The sequence below is a fragment of the Ammospiza nelsoni genome, chromosome 3, assembly GCF_027579445.1.
Source record: "Ammospiza nelsoni isolate bAmmNel1 chromosome 3, bAmmNel1.pri, whole genome shotgun sequence".
Lineage (NCBI taxonomy): Eukaryota > Metazoa > Chordata > Aves > Passeriformes > Passerellidae > Ammospiza > Ammospiza nelsoni.
Genome location: NC_080635.1, coordinates 79674396 through 79692192, shown reverse-complemented (window position 1 = coordinate 79692192; position 17797 = coordinate 79674396). Strand labels below are relative to the sequence as shown.

Sequence of the window (17797 nt, the reverse complement as noted above, 5' to 3'; positions counted from 1 at the left end):
CTGAGGGTGTTGCAAGCACATTGCTTAGGTGAAATGGTAATGGGACAGGTGCCACTAGAGGAATCTGAGGCAGAAAAAGGAGGGCAGCTGTGGACACAGCATCAATCTCTCTCAGCAGTACCAGCCTCTCAGGTGATGCACAGTCCAAGGTGTTTCTGCACTGCAGCCACAGCAGGGTATTGAGAAGAACACTTGAATTAGCTTTTATATTAGCCAGTGTCTAATTCCCTAACTGTAGCGCTCTGGAGGTCAGGAAGGGCTGCAAAACCTGCCCAGGAGCCTGCACTGGGCTGTGATGGTGTCTGGGCTCTCTTAAGTCAGGTTGGCAGTGCTCCTTTGGTGGCCAGAGTGAACTGACCAACAGCTCTGCTGGAATGTAGGGGCCTTGGGGCCTCTGTTTCTGCCAGGGAGTTTGTTTCCTGGCATTGTGGGTTGAATCATATGTGGAGGTGGCTCCAGGCATGGCGGCTTATGGGTCTGGTGTGAGAGATGGGGAGGAGAAGGGGGTGAGACCTGAGTGAGCTGGCTGGGGGGTCTGGAGGAAAGTTAGAGTAGAATAGAACAGCTCAGTTGTGAAAATCCTGCAATGACCATTGAGCCCAACTGCAAAGCCACGGGACAATTAGTTCTTGCCTGTCCATGGAGTATTGCTGCCCACACGTGAAGGGAACGGCAAAACCGTGTGTCCTACAAGCCTTCATCAGTTTGTATTTGCAAGAAAAAGATTTAAAAACCCCACCCCATATTTATAAAACAGCAGAGTCTATTTGGAAAAGGAATTGCAAATAAAGGAATGCAGAGCCTTGGTGTAGTCCTGGGAGTATCTCGGCTGCTGCGTGTGGCGTTTGCAGGCAGGGCACGCCACCCACAAATGTGACAATGTTAATAACAGTATTGATTTGTCTTCATGCAGCTATGAAAGCTGAACCTCAGAGGTGTGGGAGGGCTTTATTGGTAATTGGCATCAAGATTGATGAAGGATAGTATCAACCCAAGGGGAGCACATGGAGGCTAGAACAGGGCAGGGTGAAACTGTGACCAGTACAGGAAGAAAAGTGGCCACAGCACTTGAGGCTTCTCCATCGAGTAGAAAGAATCTGCTGAAAATGTAATGCCTATGACTCAAAGTAAAGGAATGGGCTTAAAATCACTTTGGAGAACAAGACAAAAGAAAAGGTGTCTGCAGTGCCTCTGGTACAAGCCAAGGCCTGTCCAAGGATTTTGCAGGACATGGCAGAGCTGCAATGCCTGCAGGACCGGCAAGTGTGGGTGATATTTGACCTCTCAGAGGGAGTTTTACCCCTGTCAGATCAAAATGTGTTCTGAAAAAATAATTTGTCACCTTGGTTTCTCACGTCTCTCAGTTAAGCTCTCTTTGTAAGGAGGATCTTTACATATGATTGTTTGGAGCAGTCTTCTTAAGCTTTTTGCTAACAGCTCTGAAAATAGTAGACTGATGCACTCACCTCTTCCTGCCCAGCCTCCAAAAGTTTCTGACATCTCTTCCTTTAATTCTGCTTTGTAATTGAATTTCTGCCATGAGTTTCTTTTGCTAATTCATTTATAGCGTACTTTTAATTGTCAGTGAATTTGAATACTGCATGGACTGTAAACATAGAAATTAATGTGTGCTATCCAGTTACCCTCTACTCCTGCAGGTTGGAACAGTGGTTTTATATTATTTCAGACATCCCTGAAAGTCTTTTGGGATGCCAAATTCCATTTACTTTGAGCATATAAATATGGCCAAATAATATTGCACTATTTGACTTGTTGGATGGGGAAAGTACAACAGTTTTGCAGCAGCAACACAGAAGAGAAAGTAAAAGTTTGTGGGTTGTGTTTCCTATTTTGCCATTGACCAAATTCTGTCCCTATGTTGTTTTTCCATTGGGGTTCCTTTGTTTTGCAGCTTGGAGAAATAACATCCATCTCTCTGTAAGATAAGGATACTAAGTTTTTATCATGAAAAGATGTTGAATCTAAAATGATTTGCTTAAATGTTTTTGTTGATGCCAGGTTGCAACATTTATGAGTGCCTGCCCAGGGATCTCAAGAGTAACAGAAAATTTCATGGTAACAGAAAATATATTGGAAGTTACTTCCTGGGAGCAGAAGACTGGTGTAATTAAAACCTGCCCTGATGAGGGAAGCTACCAGGATAAAAGAGGAATACAGTCATTTAGGGGGCACACACTTAAGGGGTTTTCTCTTTGCCTTTATTTTTCCTTCTAGGCTTTTTGGGCTTTAGGGAAGTTTGTTTGAAGCTGCTCCCCAGATGATGGAAGATGCATGGGGAAGGTTGGTGTTCAGTACAAGCCATTCAAGCAGCACCACTCACCAGTCATAGGGCACCTTCAGGGGGTGACTGGTGACCCCAAGTCAGGGCAGGATACCCTGACCTCACCTCTGTGACACTTGTTTTGTTCTGTAATTTGTAGAAGGAGCTGTATTTCCACTGGCTGTTTGACTTCTTTTCAATTTCTTCTTGGTGTTTACTTCTGAAAACCTGTGGAGAATTTGTGAGGTTACCATAACAATCACAAACCAAAATACATAGTGCTAATTTTTTTTAAAAGGAGGAGATGGAATTGCAGTGCAGTCACTCTGACTTTTATTACAGTGTTTTTCTGGAAGTTAATAAATTATTTCCCACGTAGTCATCTTCTGGGTGCTTATGAGTAACAGTCAGCATGGGTTAATTTGGAGCAAATAATGTCAGACATCCTAATTACTCTCTGAAGCAGGCTAACACGTCCTGTAGATAGAAAAAGAACAGATGATATGATTTACTCCAATCCTAGTTAAGTTTTTGGTGATGTTTTGATATTAATTAAAAAAAAAAAAAAAGAAAAAAAAAAAAAACCCTAAGGAAAAGAAATTTGGTTGAAACTTATGGATAGTGCAAGGCTGGTGTGCTGACCATGATCCAGACTTAGCTTCTGTGTGTGATCAAGCTCAGAAGTGGTGTTGTGTGAGAATTTCCAAAAGTGGACCCAATGGCATGGGTCATTGTTACTGATGCATTTGATAAAATACTCAACAAGTAGGACCAAACTAGGGGATATTACAAGTACTTGGGGGGAGAAAGTTATTTGATTTTCAAGTAGCTTTGGACAGAACCAGAAGATGGCCTTGGAGGGTCCATCATTCCCACCAGAAGGCTTTTAGTGTGGGTTGCATTTATCTCTGGTGTATAGAACACTCGGGGGTGGTTGGAAGGCTTCCATTGAAAAGTGTTGTGGGGTCATGGTGGGTCATACATTGCTTTTGCAGCATCATCCTGCCCCAACAGCAACAGACACATGCTTCCATAAACAGGGGATGGACTTTGTGTCCAGTGTTGGGATCTCCTGATGCTTTGGCGTTGCTGGAGTACTAAAGCCTGCTTGGGGCACTGCACCTGAGGGAAGATGTAAAAAAATGGAAAATGCCAGCAAGGATCTGAATAACAGGACTCAGGGGGAATGATGGGAAGGAATAAGGGTGTTTGGTCTGGAGAGGGGTTGTAGGATTGGCACGAGGAGTTTACAGTGTCTGCAAACAGCAGCAGCTTGCTGTAAGGGGAGAAATATGAAACCCTGTGTCTCTAGGGGTTAGGGGAAATGAGTGTGAGTGGTATCATGAAAAGCAGGAACTCCTCCTTGTAGGGATGGTGAAGTGTCAAAAGGAGGCTGTTGGGAGGCTTTGTCTGGGATGTCTGTGGCTGGGGTTTGACCTTGGCCAGGCCACATGTGTGTGCTAGGTGTGGGCTGGAGGCACCTGGGAGCTAAGCACAGTGGGACGTGTTTGCAGAAGTTACAGGGTTACTGGGTCAGACAGGGATCTGGCAGGAAAGAAGTTGGTCTATTGGGTTGGAGAAGATGAATTCTTCCAGCTGAGCTTGGCCTTGCTGGTGAGGGAGAATCATGGTCAGCTCTGTGAGAGAAGGAATCTGAGCAAGTCACTTGCTTTCGATTTTCTAATCCACAGATTTTGAGAGATTAGGAATCATGGGAGAAGGTGAACCTTGCTCCTGGTGCTCTTATCTGTGACTCCTTGAAGCCTGATGAACCCTCAGCATTCAGAGCTGACAGATGCTGATGGGATGCAAATTGCATTATTTTTTTTCCTTGAGAAACATGCTCAGTGAAAGAAAAGTGATTTCTAACCTTTCAGAGCAATGCTCAGTGGCTGAAGTAAACTTGGAACTGGCTCTCTCATATTCTTCCTTTATTTTTTCCCAGTTTTTACATCTTGGTGTAAAACATCTGTGGTATGAGCTGAGCAAACCTTCCAAATCTGAACTTAAGACTTACTTATTTTGGAAGATGAATTTTTACAAAAAAATATTTAAAACAAAAAGGGTGATTTCAACAGATTGTTGAACATCAGAAGAATTTGCTGTCTGAATTCAAGACAAATCTGTACATTTTTCAACATGGAAATATTTCTTATTTCAGGACAAATAATAAAATGCAAATACACAATAAAGCTGTTTCCCATTGTAGGGTAAGAACTGGAGCAGGGTTTTTGCATGGTTAGACTATTTCTGGTGTTTTTTTTGAACTGGAAACAGTAGCTTTTACAGGAGAAGCCAAGAGTGTGAAAACTGTCACTTAGAGAAAAGCTGTAATGTAAAGCATGTTTGGTTTGTGCCTTCTCTTCCAGGTAATCGAGCCCTGTGGACCTTCTCTGAAGAGATTCCAAAATAGGTGGTGAGTACTTTGCAGACCCTGCTTCTTTTGAGGCACTCTATAATTTAGTAATAGTAAAACTAAATGAGAAATAGAAAATGCAGGCTTTTTGTTCTGCATTGAGTGCGGAAGTTTGCATTTGCTGAGTTAATGGTGTGCTTTAATTTTAAAGCTGGCAGGGCTAATCTTTAAGCAGGGGTTTGTTGTCAAAATGTTAAGATTTGCGCTTAATAATAACCTTTGCACTAAAAATAATTTCCTGAGATTGCATAAGTGAACTGTTACATCTAAAAAAATACTTGACTTTAGAGATAATCTGTACAAATTATGCTGCATTTTTTACTAAAAGCCTACACATCCCACTGGGGCGGTGTTTTCTGTGTCAGAAAGCAATCTCAGATTTTTTTTTCCCTTCTGTTTTGTCCAAGGTGTTAATCTAAAGGAATGCAACTTCCAGAGAGTTATATGAGCTGCATAACCCATGCTAATCTCTGCCACATGTGACTGATTTTGTTCTGCCTGCACCCAAGGCTTCCATGTATTTCATTTTTATGCACTTCATTAGGTTCTTATTTGTGAGTAAGTGAAACATTAAATCAGTCAAGAGCTGCAGGAGGATGAGATTGCTAAGAACTGCCAATTGGTGCCATTGCAGGTGCAAAATGCTGATGTCAATCAGTGCAATTTCTTTTCCTCTGCTGGAGCTGGTCTCTCTGATGGTGCCAGCTGAGACTTTGCTCTGTAACACCCTTTGCTGTTTGTTTTCGTTGTTTCTAGAGAAATACATACTCTATTTCCTTTTTCAATTCTAGATTTCTTTCCCACGAGATGAACCAAATTATATAATTACCCATTAATTCCTCAGGAAGTTCATTCTTTCGTTGCATTTCCCTAGTGCACAGGACACAGGCCATTAGAGCTCTTGTGTGTTCAGACTGACTAATGAACCATGGCCGAGTGCCCCAAACCTGTAATGGACTCCTCTGTCTTCCAAATCTGGGCACTTCCCATAGATCAGATGCCTTTTGATACACATGGTCCCAGGCTGATTTGAAGTGTCCATATAGGTGAAATGTAGCCATCTGCACTGATCATTTCTCAGGGCAGGGGAGGATGATGGAGTTTGGTGTGTCTGTCAACTTAAATATGGGGAGGATGATGGAGTTTGGTGTGTCTGTTAACCTAAATATGTGTTCGCTGTGCTAGAAAATGGTTACTTGGTATTTATAAGGGGCTTACTTAACACCCCTTAAATGTATATCTTATCAACTCCCTCTTTCAGCATTCCTTCCTTAGTAAGCTGTCGTACACTTATTTTCTATATTGAGGCTTGCGTACCTAAAACTTGAGTTTTATGAGCCCAAATCACGAATCCCATGTGCCTTTCTCAAGAATGCTCTTGTGAGCAGTAGCTTATGAGCCCTCCTCTTCCCCAGCCCTGCAGATAGGATGGGATCTGTATTGTAAACCTGCATGGTTTGTATTGCTAATTTCTGTTCTGGGACCTGAATATTCAGTGGATCTTCTTTGAGAGGTTGAAAAATGAAACAAAACTCTTCTTCTGAGGACAGAGAGGAGTATGATATGGGTGACAGTAATATCATGTGTACAAAATCCAGGTAATTTTAAACTGTCTCTTTAAATTGTACTTAAAATTGGATTTTCTTGTTTTCTTGTTTCAGGTAACACCTGAAAACAGGGTATGAGTAAAAAAAAAATCACTTGTTGATACTCCAGACTGTTTAATATGTCTTTCTCCTGGGCAGTCTCTTTGGGTAGTGCTTTGAAAAGCTCCTGTGGTCTTACCTGGGAGCTTACTTTTGTTAACAGAGCTTAGAGTTGTTGGGTAGTTGTACATCTCATTTTTTGATGCTTCAATGGTCCGTATTCCTCATGTTTTCAAGTTCCGGTGTGTCCATGATTTCAGTTTGGGAATTCATATGATCCATACCAGCAGAAGGTTCATCTCCAGAGGGTAACGGCTCCTGTATGGAGCCTTACAGTGGTCAGGCTGCTTCAGTTCATGTTTAACATGGAGTAAGAGGCAGACTTGAAGGCAGACCAGTCCTGAGACAGATGGGTATTGTCCAAAATGTAATGTGTGGCCAGTGGCACATGGATGGCTTCAGAACAAAGTATGAAACTAAAATGTGTATGAGCCTGCCTGAAGGTATCTTCATTTTTACCCCAGCTAAGCACATCTGGAAGTGAGGGTGCTGGCCATGGAAGGGGGAATTGACATTTGGATGCTGTCCTGCTGGGATAGCACAGGTCTGATACAGCAAGCTGCTTACCTGTGTTTCTGCCTGTAAGCACATAAGCAGCTCTGGGCAGGGAAGCCCAGGGAGCCAGACACATGATGGGACATGCACCCATCAAGGCCACCCTGCACAGGACACCTGAATGCACAGCTGGGCCAGGGGCTCTGTGCCTTGGCCTGTTCCAGGGTGCTGCTGGGTGGCTGTGCTGGGAGGTCAGAGCTGGGATGTGGTCAGGAGGGCTGTCTCTGTCTGGGTGCAGTGCAGGGGCCGTGGTGCTGGCATTGCTGTGACCTCTGTGCTGCTCTGGAGGAGCACATAAGTGGCTGTGGCCCATGGCCAGGGAGGGCAGAGGATGGGACATGAGGTAGTGTGAACATCATTTCAGAAACTGCCTGCTGCTGGCATGGACCTGGGGCTCTGAGTCTGGAACAGGGCTCCCTGCTTCTCTGGTCCAAAGCTGGTGTGTTTGGTGCATGAAAGTGAAAGTTTTTGCAGCCAGACTGACAGATCTGTCCTTCCAAACTGGCTTTGAGAAACATCCTATTTTTAAACTGAAAGCTGGGTTAAGACCTCTGCAGCCTTTGTGTTTGTGGGTAGGAGGGTCCCCGTGAATGGGAGGTTGCAAGAAGTACTGGAGGGCTGAGCTTCTGAACATATCTCAGGATCACCTGTGGCAAGACATGGAAGTCGGGGAATGTTCTTGCCATTGGTGTTGGGAAATTTGTTGGAAATATGCTGTTCTGTGCACAGAGCAAGGGCAGGGGCATGTCCCCATGACCTGGCTCTGGTCATCACTAGACATCCCCCCTCACCAGGATCTCCTCATCCTTGAGTCCTGGTGCCTTTCAGCTTGGCTCTGCCTCTACTGCCCTTGTCAGCATTTCTCTGCCTTCTCTGCAGCCTACCTGGATCCCCATATCCAGGAAGGGTCCCATGGGATCACCCTTCCTGGTGAAGAAAAAATCCCAGCAGCAGTGCCAGGCTGAGCACCAGGGCAGAGAAGGAGTAGGGAGCAGGCAAGATGTGGGAATTTGAGGCTGTATTCTCCTTCCCCTGTGCATTATCTGCACTACAGCCTTGAAAATCTGCCTTGTTTCAGAACTCAAACTCAAGTCCTCTTGGGGAAAGGCAGACCTTTCAGTTCTGTTAACTTTTCCTGTTACCTTTCCCTCCTGTCTGGAGGGAGCTGTGAGGGCCACATGTCTGCCATACATAAATCTATACTGTGGGTACAGGTAGGGGAGATGGAAGTGCAATTAACTGGAAAATGTGTCTTAAAAAAGAACAAATGGGAGCACAATAGCAAATGAAACACCTTTTGTGAGTAGCTTATGTAACAAAGTAATTGAAAGTAATTCATTATGATTTAACATGTCTTCAATCAAAGCTTCCAATTTTTTCCTTAGCCACCTTTAAAAATTGCTATTTGAGTCTTCAGCTTTTACATTCTTATTATAAATAGGTTTTACTGATGTCTCCTCTGTTTAGAGCTTCTGTGTTGTACTGCACTTTTACTTTCCATATTCACTGTTTGCTCATTCAAGGATGTTAAGAAAAAAACCCCAGAATGACTGTGCAACACTGCTGTTCAGCTGTGTTTGTTTTATGAATGAATCTCCTGAGTGCTCACAGGCTTTGGAATTGCTCACTTTTCAAAAACTTTTAAAATTCAAACTTTTTCCTTAATTCTTTACTGTGATGGGAACTAAAGCAGGCTTTCTTTCTAAAAAAGTAAACACTTAGCCTCTTAGCCAAGATTTCCAAGTTGGAAGATAGTGAGGCTCTGTAACTGCCCTGTTTTCCCCACTGTGCTCCCCCAAACTCCACCTGCCTTCTCCATTTTGTAGAGATGTTGCTATGTAGCATGAAAAAGGAGTGGCTCCTAATGCAAGTATCTCGTGTTGATTCACTGCTATACAACTGTTCATCCCCTAAGAGTGTGGGATTACCAAGCATTATCATGCTCAGATTGACTCAGGTAGTACTATTTTTATTTAAGCTGTATTAAGGTATCGTTGTGAATCTTTGGTCTTGCAGCATGGGTGTAATACGATTTACTATTTTTATAAAAAATCAACATGTCTGTACAAATCCTGTCTATGGCAAGAGCTGCAAAGATTAGTCATGAACTCAACACTTTTTTTTCCCTCTCTCCTCTACAGTGAGTTACTACATTTTTAATGTTCCTGTGACCTATACTGTGCTAGCCAGGCTCAGAATAAAATAAGGTGGTGCCTTGGCTTTTGCTGTCAGGGACTTGCTGGGAGAAGCTTTGGTGTGAGTGGGGGGCTTTGGTGAAAGTGGGAGCAAGGTTTGGGAGTGCTCAGTGGAGTTTCCTGGGCAGTCACCAAGGGAGTGCAGTGGGTTTCACCCACCTGAAGCCTTGAGGACCCTTCTAATTCAAGCAAATGAGACTTGCCATGACCAGCAATTCTGTCCATCCACCTTGCTGGCTTTTATATCAGGCCCCACCGGTCTTAATTTTAAAAAATGGTAATTTAGAGTGGATCCTTACCTTGCTCAGGTCCTTCTCATTACCCTGCAGCAGCTTGGTACCCTGGTAATGCAAAGATAAACATGCATCCTAGCTTGGCTAAGGGATGCAGTCAGAAATATCTCCAGACAGCCTGTCTGTCCAGCTGCATGCCTGCCGGTTGGATAGACTGCCAACCACTGTGTTTCCAGAGGGGAACTAAATAAATCATGGCCTTTCTTGGAAAGGGCATGCAATGAGATGAGGCCTGATTTTCCTCAACTGGGACAAATATGAAGATGATCAAAATAAGTTCCTTTGCTGAGTGGAGTTACCACTAAGGGTCAACATGGTTTGCAAAGATGATGGGTGCAAAAACTGCTTCACTATATTGCTTCCGTGATCTAGGAATTGCATAGCAGAGTTACAGTAGCCCAGGGAAATATTCCCTAAAGCTGCTTGGATGCAGCTCCCTTTCTGGGGAACTCAGTAAAGTGGAGATTGCCACTCCTAGACTTCCCACCTCCAGAATTCACTGGGATGGGGGCTGCTCCAGGGCTGGGAATGCAGCACTGTCTCCTTAGGGGGAGTTTCTGGGAACCTTTCTGACCTTCATCGGCATTTGGAAGGAGGGCTGATGAAAAGAGAAGCTGAATGTGGGCATCCTCCTGGGCTCTGTATCCTGGGACAGCCTGGCTGGTGAGCAGCTTAATTGCTGTAAGTGGCTTATGGCACCCAAAGGCCGCAGGAGGCAGCCATGGCTGTGTTGAGTGTGGTCTGCAGTTGTGTATGACATACAGAACGACAGAAGGAGCATTTCCATCCCCATCAAGCCTTCATTTGAAAAAAGGGGGGCATTTAATATGGGGGGGGGGGGGGGTTACAACCTTCTTCTTAATTACCAGGAATGCAGAATAACATTCAATAACTGCTTGACTACTGTCTGAAGTAGAAAAGAAACATGTAATAACGGTTGGATGCTCCATGGTTCTGTGTGAGCAGCACAGTGTCCAGTGAATGGGGAGAAGATACTGTGGGTTTGCCAGTGCAGATCTCCAGCCAGGTTCTTGCAGAGTCCTGTTCCCTGCTGACCATGAGCTGTTGCAGCAGGTATGGAAATCAGCTGGTGAATTCTCCATTACACCGTTTAGGGTAAAGGAACATAAAGTGCCAATTTTGCCATAACAAAATTCATGGATAATTTTGACATAGGATGCACATTGCTTTGTTAATGGTTTTGTTTGGCAGGCTTCCTTTGGGACTTTTTTGGGAGGGAGGAGTTCCCCCAACAGCACCAAGTGTTGCATGTACATCTGCTGTCATGTGTAGACATTGCCTCCTCCTGCACGGTGTTCCAGTGGAGTTCCAGCAGAGCATCAGTGGGGCTGCTGGGGTGCAAACTTTTTGTGTGAACAAAGAGAGTCTCAGCTAAGCCAGGCAGTTTTGTTTTCCTTCTCCCTATGCTTTTGGTATTTATAAATATCACCCTTGGGCTACCATAAAATCTGGTCTCTTAGCAGTCAAAATCCAGCTGTTCCTTTCCAGAGAGCTGATAGGAATTCTCAGGAAAAGCAGACATGGCCATCAGTCCCTTGTCTAGATTTTGTTGTTGTCTGGAAAGAAGCATTGGGATCTGCAGTTGGACTAGATGATCACTCTGGGTCTTCTTCCACCTAAACTACTTTGTTCTATTCAATGCAGACAGGATTGGAGAGCTGGAAGAAGACTGGGCTGTAGGTCCCAGCTGTAGCTGTGTTCCTGATTTCGAGCAGGAGTGGTGGGAGATATTTTCTTTGCTAGATACTTGCTGGATGACTATCTTATACCCTAAAGCCCAAAAATTCATTATCTCAATATTGAATTCATCAGTAAATTGAGTGTAGTAAATCTGTTACAGTAAAAATGAAGTGAATTAAACTACAGAAGTTTTTATTCCACCCAAAAAATCGTATTTGGCCTTCATTGAATTTCAAAGAGGATATAATTTGTCATTTTATTCAATGAAATGCCACAGGCAAAATAATTTAGGAAAAATATTACTTTTTGTAATTTGGGGAGGAAATTTCATTTTAGGTATTTACCATCCAGAAATTGTTTTGTTGCACATCAGTATTAAGACATATCCTTATGGGTGTAGATCATGGCTCATTAGTTGTTATTTAACATTACTGCCTATTTGTCAGAATAGTTAATTATCTAGTTCTGATAATTTATATTGGAATCACTAAGGCAGCTTGTTTTTAAATCCTTTCTTTTTCTAGGTGAAAATACCTTCTCTCTGAATGATAATGAAATATTTTAACGCTGCAACAAGGAGCACAATAGATAGGTATGTTAATACAAGTGCCTGAAAATATAAAATTGAGAATGTAAAATCTGTGCTCACTGGTTTCAGAATATGCCAGGAATACCTTCCCCGAGTTTTCACATGTTTTGTAACTGTTTTGAATCTGAAGAAAAGAGCCTTTTTCTTTCATTTTGGTTGGTTATTTTGTTTTAAGTTTGACCAAGTAGAGTTCATAGACTCAGCTCTTCAGTCATAGAGTGAGCTAAGAGGATTGAATGGTCCCTGTTTTCCACTATAAAAATAGTGAGAGGTGAATTTACCTGCAAAGTGGCACCTGAGTGGATGACTGATAGAAGATAGCAAGTGCAAGAGGAATTTCACAGCCGACAGGTACTAAATTTTGAATTTTGTGTGGTACCTGGGAAGTGACTTCTGAGAGTCCTCCTGAATCAGTGTGTTTTAAAGATCATAGCGTGGGACTCTAGAAAAAAGGGTTTGGTTTCGCAGGTTATCTGGTTCTTCAACTGTTTCCAGATGTTTAGCAACTTTGTGGTAGCGTTCCCCTCCAGCCATGTTTTCTCTGCACCCTGGATAAAGTGGGACTTAGTAGGAGAGTGGGCCTTGTCATGCTTTCCACCCCTTCTGAATCCTTCCCATGATGATAAAGAGTATCTAAACAAATGCAGAAGTTTTATTTTATTTCTCATTGCATCTCAAGCATCCTTCTCCCAAGCTCTGCAAGATGCCCCAGCTGAGGATGATGATGTCTCTGCCTGGACAGCCAGGCATCCTGGGGGAACTGAGCAGCATCCACCTCCATGACAGCTCCCATGCAGAACACAGCGTTTGTTATGCCTTAACTTGTAAGAAATGGTTTAATAATGGGAATATCAGCAGACCCCTGGGTATAATGCTGCTGCTATATGCTTTCATAAATCTAAGGTTTAGGTATGACAGTTACGATACATGGCATTGGGAGTATGTGAAACAGCAGTTATTAAACAAAAATGAGCTTTTAAACTAATGACAGCTGCCTAAATGGCTTTGCAGTGAAGCAGATTCCCTGAGGCTACCATTCTTCAAATAATACAGGTCCTATTGACTTTGAAAAAAGCAGGAAAATATTTTGTTTTCATGCTGTAGTACTGCTTTTGCATTCATCCCAAAGGTCAAGCTGTGAAGCGTTCACTAGGCTTTAAACTGGAAGTGTTAGGAAAAATGAATGGTAATATTTCCAGTAATTCATTCACTGTTATTCCCCTGAATTAAGCCATATGCAATACCAGGAATTCACACCTCTTCCAAAATGAGTTTAGAAGTAAGTATGGGGACACTTTTCTCCATCTAAATTCAGCTTAGTGTTTAACTCAGTAGGTAGTTCTGCATAATAGCTCTGCTATACAGAATTTTATCCAAATGTCTTTATCAAAACCTCTTTCAACTCCTGCTGGTTTAAAATTATACACAATAAAGCACCATGTTGCTTTGTCTCCTTTGAGGACATCATTCCCAGCCTAAAGCCAAAGGCTTAAAGATGCATGTTTTGTCTTTTCCTTCATGCCAGATGTCCTGATGGACCATGGCTACCCATATCTGAAATGCATTGGCCAGTTTCCTTGAAGATACATTTTAAGCAGGTTGATGGTTGCAGAAGACCAGCCTATTCTCAGTCAACCACTTCCACATCTTTTTGACTTTGGCTTTTCCCCTGCCCAAGTTTGTTTTCTTCCTGAAAGTGCTTGTTTGGCTTCTGTCTTCCTGTCCCCCTCATTCTTCATCTTTATCAGAGCTCATGGGTTTATTGTTCCTCCTTTTATTACCAGAGATAGCGGAGAGTGCAGAATAACCCATACTGTGGAAGGATGTTAAACAGCAGAATTTGGTTGTTTTGCATCATATCTCTTCATACCATAAACAACTTGGAGCCCACTTCTTGTTCTATAAATCCAGCTTCAGCCTTGTACTGACCTTGCTTGATGATTAACTCCAGATAGCTCCATTTTTATATAAAGCAAGCAATTCCACTACAATTGCATTGAAATCTGTTGAGAGCAGTCAGATTTCACTTTCTTCCTGTCATGAGATGGCAATTTAAAGCTGAATATTCAAATGCTCTCTGATGTTCCTTGGAGCCCTGCAAGACTGAGCAGAGATTAGGAAGGATGGGATGGAGGGTGGGCCAGAGGTCTCCTGACAAACCAGGGATGTTGTGTGCAGCTTTCAGAACCTGACAAATTCTCTTGCAAACCTTGCAAATTTCTCACCAGAAATCCTGACTCTCTGCAGGCTTTGGAGATCCTGGGGAGGCCTGGATAATACACTGTTCTTTCCACCACTTTTCTTGTTTGCCTCTGTAGCCTGTCCTAGCCACAAAGGTGCTTTCTGTGGGCAGCTCTCTGTGGAAGAGGAGGGCTGTCTAGTGGTGGTGACTTCAGCCATATTGTCTCCTAGGGATTTGTACTCTCATCTTCCTAGGGAGTATGCTTGAGTCAGGGGAGAAGAGTGGAAGAAGAAGAGTTGTATTAACTAAAACATGAACATTTGAACAGATGGCTGACCTCTGTAACACCATGAACTGTTTAATTTTAGAAATTTGCAGGCTGTTTCAAGTTTGTCATGCTCCTTACAACCATCTGAGCATAGATACACAACGACTTATTAGCTTACTGCAAAGCTTTGTTGTTTAATTTCCTTGCTGTTTGAAACACTGAGCTTTAGGTTGAATAAGCAAGATCCTGGATCATCAAGGGGAATGATTCCCTTTGTGACAACTTCCTTTGAACCACTGAAGGCTGAGGGAGAAGAGGTGCTCCCAGTTATGGTGGAAGGAGCTCAGCTCCTCTGTTTTTCTCACTTCCCCAGCATGCTCAGCCCTAGCACAGACAGGGGCCATGGAACAGTTAATTGTGGGCAGGGAGGAGACAGATGATCATCCTGCCCCAAATCACTTAAACGCCTTAGGAGTCTACCCTTGCCTGTCTGAATGAGCCAACTAATCTTTCAGTGAGCTGCACTAGTGAGCACTGAGTTATATATGGTACAAGCAGGGAGATGACACAAAATGATCAAATTCCTCTATCCTACCTCTACCACAGCAAAACCTGTGCATCCTTTGCTTGCTTAATCATAGAAGAAAATCATTGTTTGAACAGAATTGTTTCTGGCTATGGGGAGTTCTCATGCTCTGGAGGCTTTTAGTCAGGGTTGCATATCTTTTGAAAACAGGTGCTACAGGCCAAATGGGTGGTGACTGGGTACCAAAATTCTTGGAGAAATTATGAATGAAAAGGTATTGGACTAGATCAGTGGTTCTCAATGCTTTTTGTGAGATCACAGTGAATTCCCAAGAACTGTGCTTCAGGCACTTGTGTGGCAATTTGAAAGAGCAGTATCTGCTTGGTGACCATAGATAAAGTCTTTGGTGCTGTCCTGGAGACCTGCTGGGATGAGTGATGCCAAGAGTCCCATCTGGAATTCAGTGAGTCAACACTGGAAGAATAGTTGAAGGACTTGAAAAATGTCTTTATAAGGAGTGTACCATGTTTGTTAGTCCACTAAAAGTGCAAGAAAAAATATCAGTGCAGCATGTATTTCTGTTATAGAGATCTGGCTTATCACTATGGTTGCCTCTTCTTAATTACTGCTAATGCTTCTGAAGGCTGTGCAGTTGGAAATGGAATGTGGCTGGCCCAGAGTCAGGGCACAGCAGCTTTTATCAGGACCACTCAGAGGCAGACCATCTGCAAAATGTATTTATTTTTTTCTCTGGTTGTCTTCTCTAAATAAAAATGTGATGCTGTGAGGATGTCCATTCCATCTATTCCTACACTCCACCAAAGTTGCCATTTTCTGAAAAATTGTTTTTGAAAGTTGTATTTGGCAAATGTCTGTTTAGTTAATTCCTCTCTTGCCATTGCTACTTGTCCGTGAAACCCAAATCTCTTTGTATCCAAGCTCAGCTGTAGCTCAGATCAGAGTATTCTTTAAAGTGTACTTGCTTTATGCTCATTTGGGGCTTTTTTAGCTCCCTTCCTTAGGCAGTGGGAGAAGTGCAGGCACTTCACACCTGATGGAGACAAAGCTGGTACCTGCAGAGCCAAGGGCTCTTAGGGAAGGGGTGACACTCCCGTGGTCAGGGCTCCTTGCTCATCCCAGGTGTTGGAGCTTCAGCACCCCTGGCACCCCCTAGCTATAACCCAGGAGTTTAACAGGGATTAGCTTTGCAGGAGTGAGTGTCTTCTGCCTGCAGAAAAACGTGTGAAGGTCCTGCAGGCTTGGGTCTGTAGCCAACAAAGAAGACCTCATAATTACCGTCAACAAAATTGTCTTTTCAGGAGAAGACTTGGAAGAAGTAGCTCTTTTTTCTTTTTCAGAAAGTAATTTCTGGTGCCCTCTGTGAAGTGAACTTAGCTGCTTGGGACACAGGATTTTATTTTAGAAATAAAATAGTCCTTCATCGTAGAGCTCTATTCAATAGTGTGATGTTCAAATCAGTGGGGAAAAAGGGGCAGTCCCTCTGTGACACTGATTTTTATGGCAAATTTTTTAAACTGATTTAAACTTTTAAAAGCCTTTTTTAAGGCTTTCCCTGAAAAATGTGAGCTTAAGCAAATCATAACATGTTTTCCCCACAGTTACAGTGATGTAATCCAGCTTTGGCCATCCTTGCCTGGCAGTGGGTGTTTCTGGAGGAAGGTAGAGAATAGGGACTGTAGTTAGAAAGGCAAATGCAATTACAAGAGCAAACAGTTGTTTATATTCTATAAAATTGGTACTCATTGCTCTCAGGTTCACCTTCCTTGCCTTAAGGTTTTCTCATTAGAAGCAGTTTCTGTAAATACCATCTCTTCCTTTCCCCTTGGAGAGATCTCAAAGAGCTGGGCTGGAATTAGTGTCTGGGTAATCAATAAACTCTAATCTACATGATGGGTTTTTTTTTCCTTTAAGTTGGTTCTTTCTGTACTGAGAAAACATGTCTAAAGCAAATGTAAAATGAAGAAGGGTTAGATCCAGCTTGACTCACTGTTACTATATGTGCTTACAATTTTGCAATATGAATGTCTTCCAAAACAATTAGAGTTATTGCAAGGTTGACAACTAAATGATTAATCTACTGCCAGACAGCCAGTGCAGTAGTGTCTTTGAAACATTTTTTGTGCCTCCTTCCTGCTGTTCTTTTCCTCCAAGTCTGATTTGAAGATAGAACACTGACCATAAAATAAATTGTGATGAGTGACCTGCTTCTTTTTCAGTCTTCTCCTTTGCTTCAGCATTGTGCTTCTGTCCTGCATTGAAAAGTGTGTAATGAAAGGATCTGAAAACTGCCCTGAGCCAGAACATCCAGTCTTGTATTTCATTTGAGGCACATGCTTAAATTATCTTGGGGTTGGTTGGATTTGTTTGTGCACTCAAGTGCAAGTGCAGTTTTAATCCAGGTGAATAACGATACTTGAAAGATTTTGTTGATGGGAGGTCACAAGTGTTTTGCTTTGTGTTAGTGGCATAGGTGCAGAGCATGGGAAAATATTCATTGGTCATCTCTTTGTCTGGAGCAGTCTTTGTAAGGGGAATACCTGCTTATATTCTGGTTTTCTTCTCAGGAGGTCTCTGCTTTTGGCTACGTAGTGTGGAGGGAGAACTTTTCATGCTTAGTTTAGGAGCTGAATATGCTGCTGAGTTTAGAGAGGTGACTAAACACTGTAAAATCCAATAGTTTGTGACAGAAAAGGCAAGACCACAGAAAAGATTCCAGTTTGTTTCTTCATGCATTCTACAGACTTGTACATTTTTAAAATTTTTACAGCTACAAGTCTTAACACTGTGTACTATGCTGCATCGGGACAACTGACGCAGAGGAACCCTCTCAACACCTGCTGGTGCTGTGGATCTGCCTCTGTGCTAGTTAGTTTCTGGTTTTAATTGTCTTCCTTTTTAAAGAGATGTCCTCAAATGTGACCTGAGGTTAGAGGCCATGCTGTTCCTCATTACCCTGAATAGCAATGATACATTTGGTTGGATGCCCTGTTGAGCCAGCTTGGAGCCATGGAGCAGCAGTGGAGCTGGGCATAAGTCATGGAGTTACTCACAGCTTCTTAATATT

General features: G+C 42.8%; 1 protein-coding gene across 2 annotated transcripts in view; it reads left to right on the top strand.

The window, feature by feature from the left end:
- The window catches only part of HPCAL1 (hippocalcin like 1), a 79774-nt gene that overhangs the window by 26167 nt on the left and 35810 nt on the right, over positions 1 to 17797 (top strand). For both annotated transcript variants that reach the window (XM_059468199.1, XM_059468198.1), the window contains exon 2: positions 4651 to 4697. The gene's annotated coding sequence lies outside the window, so the exon portion shown is untranslated. The remainder of the gene's footprint in view (positions 1 to 4650; positions 4698 to 17797) is intronic.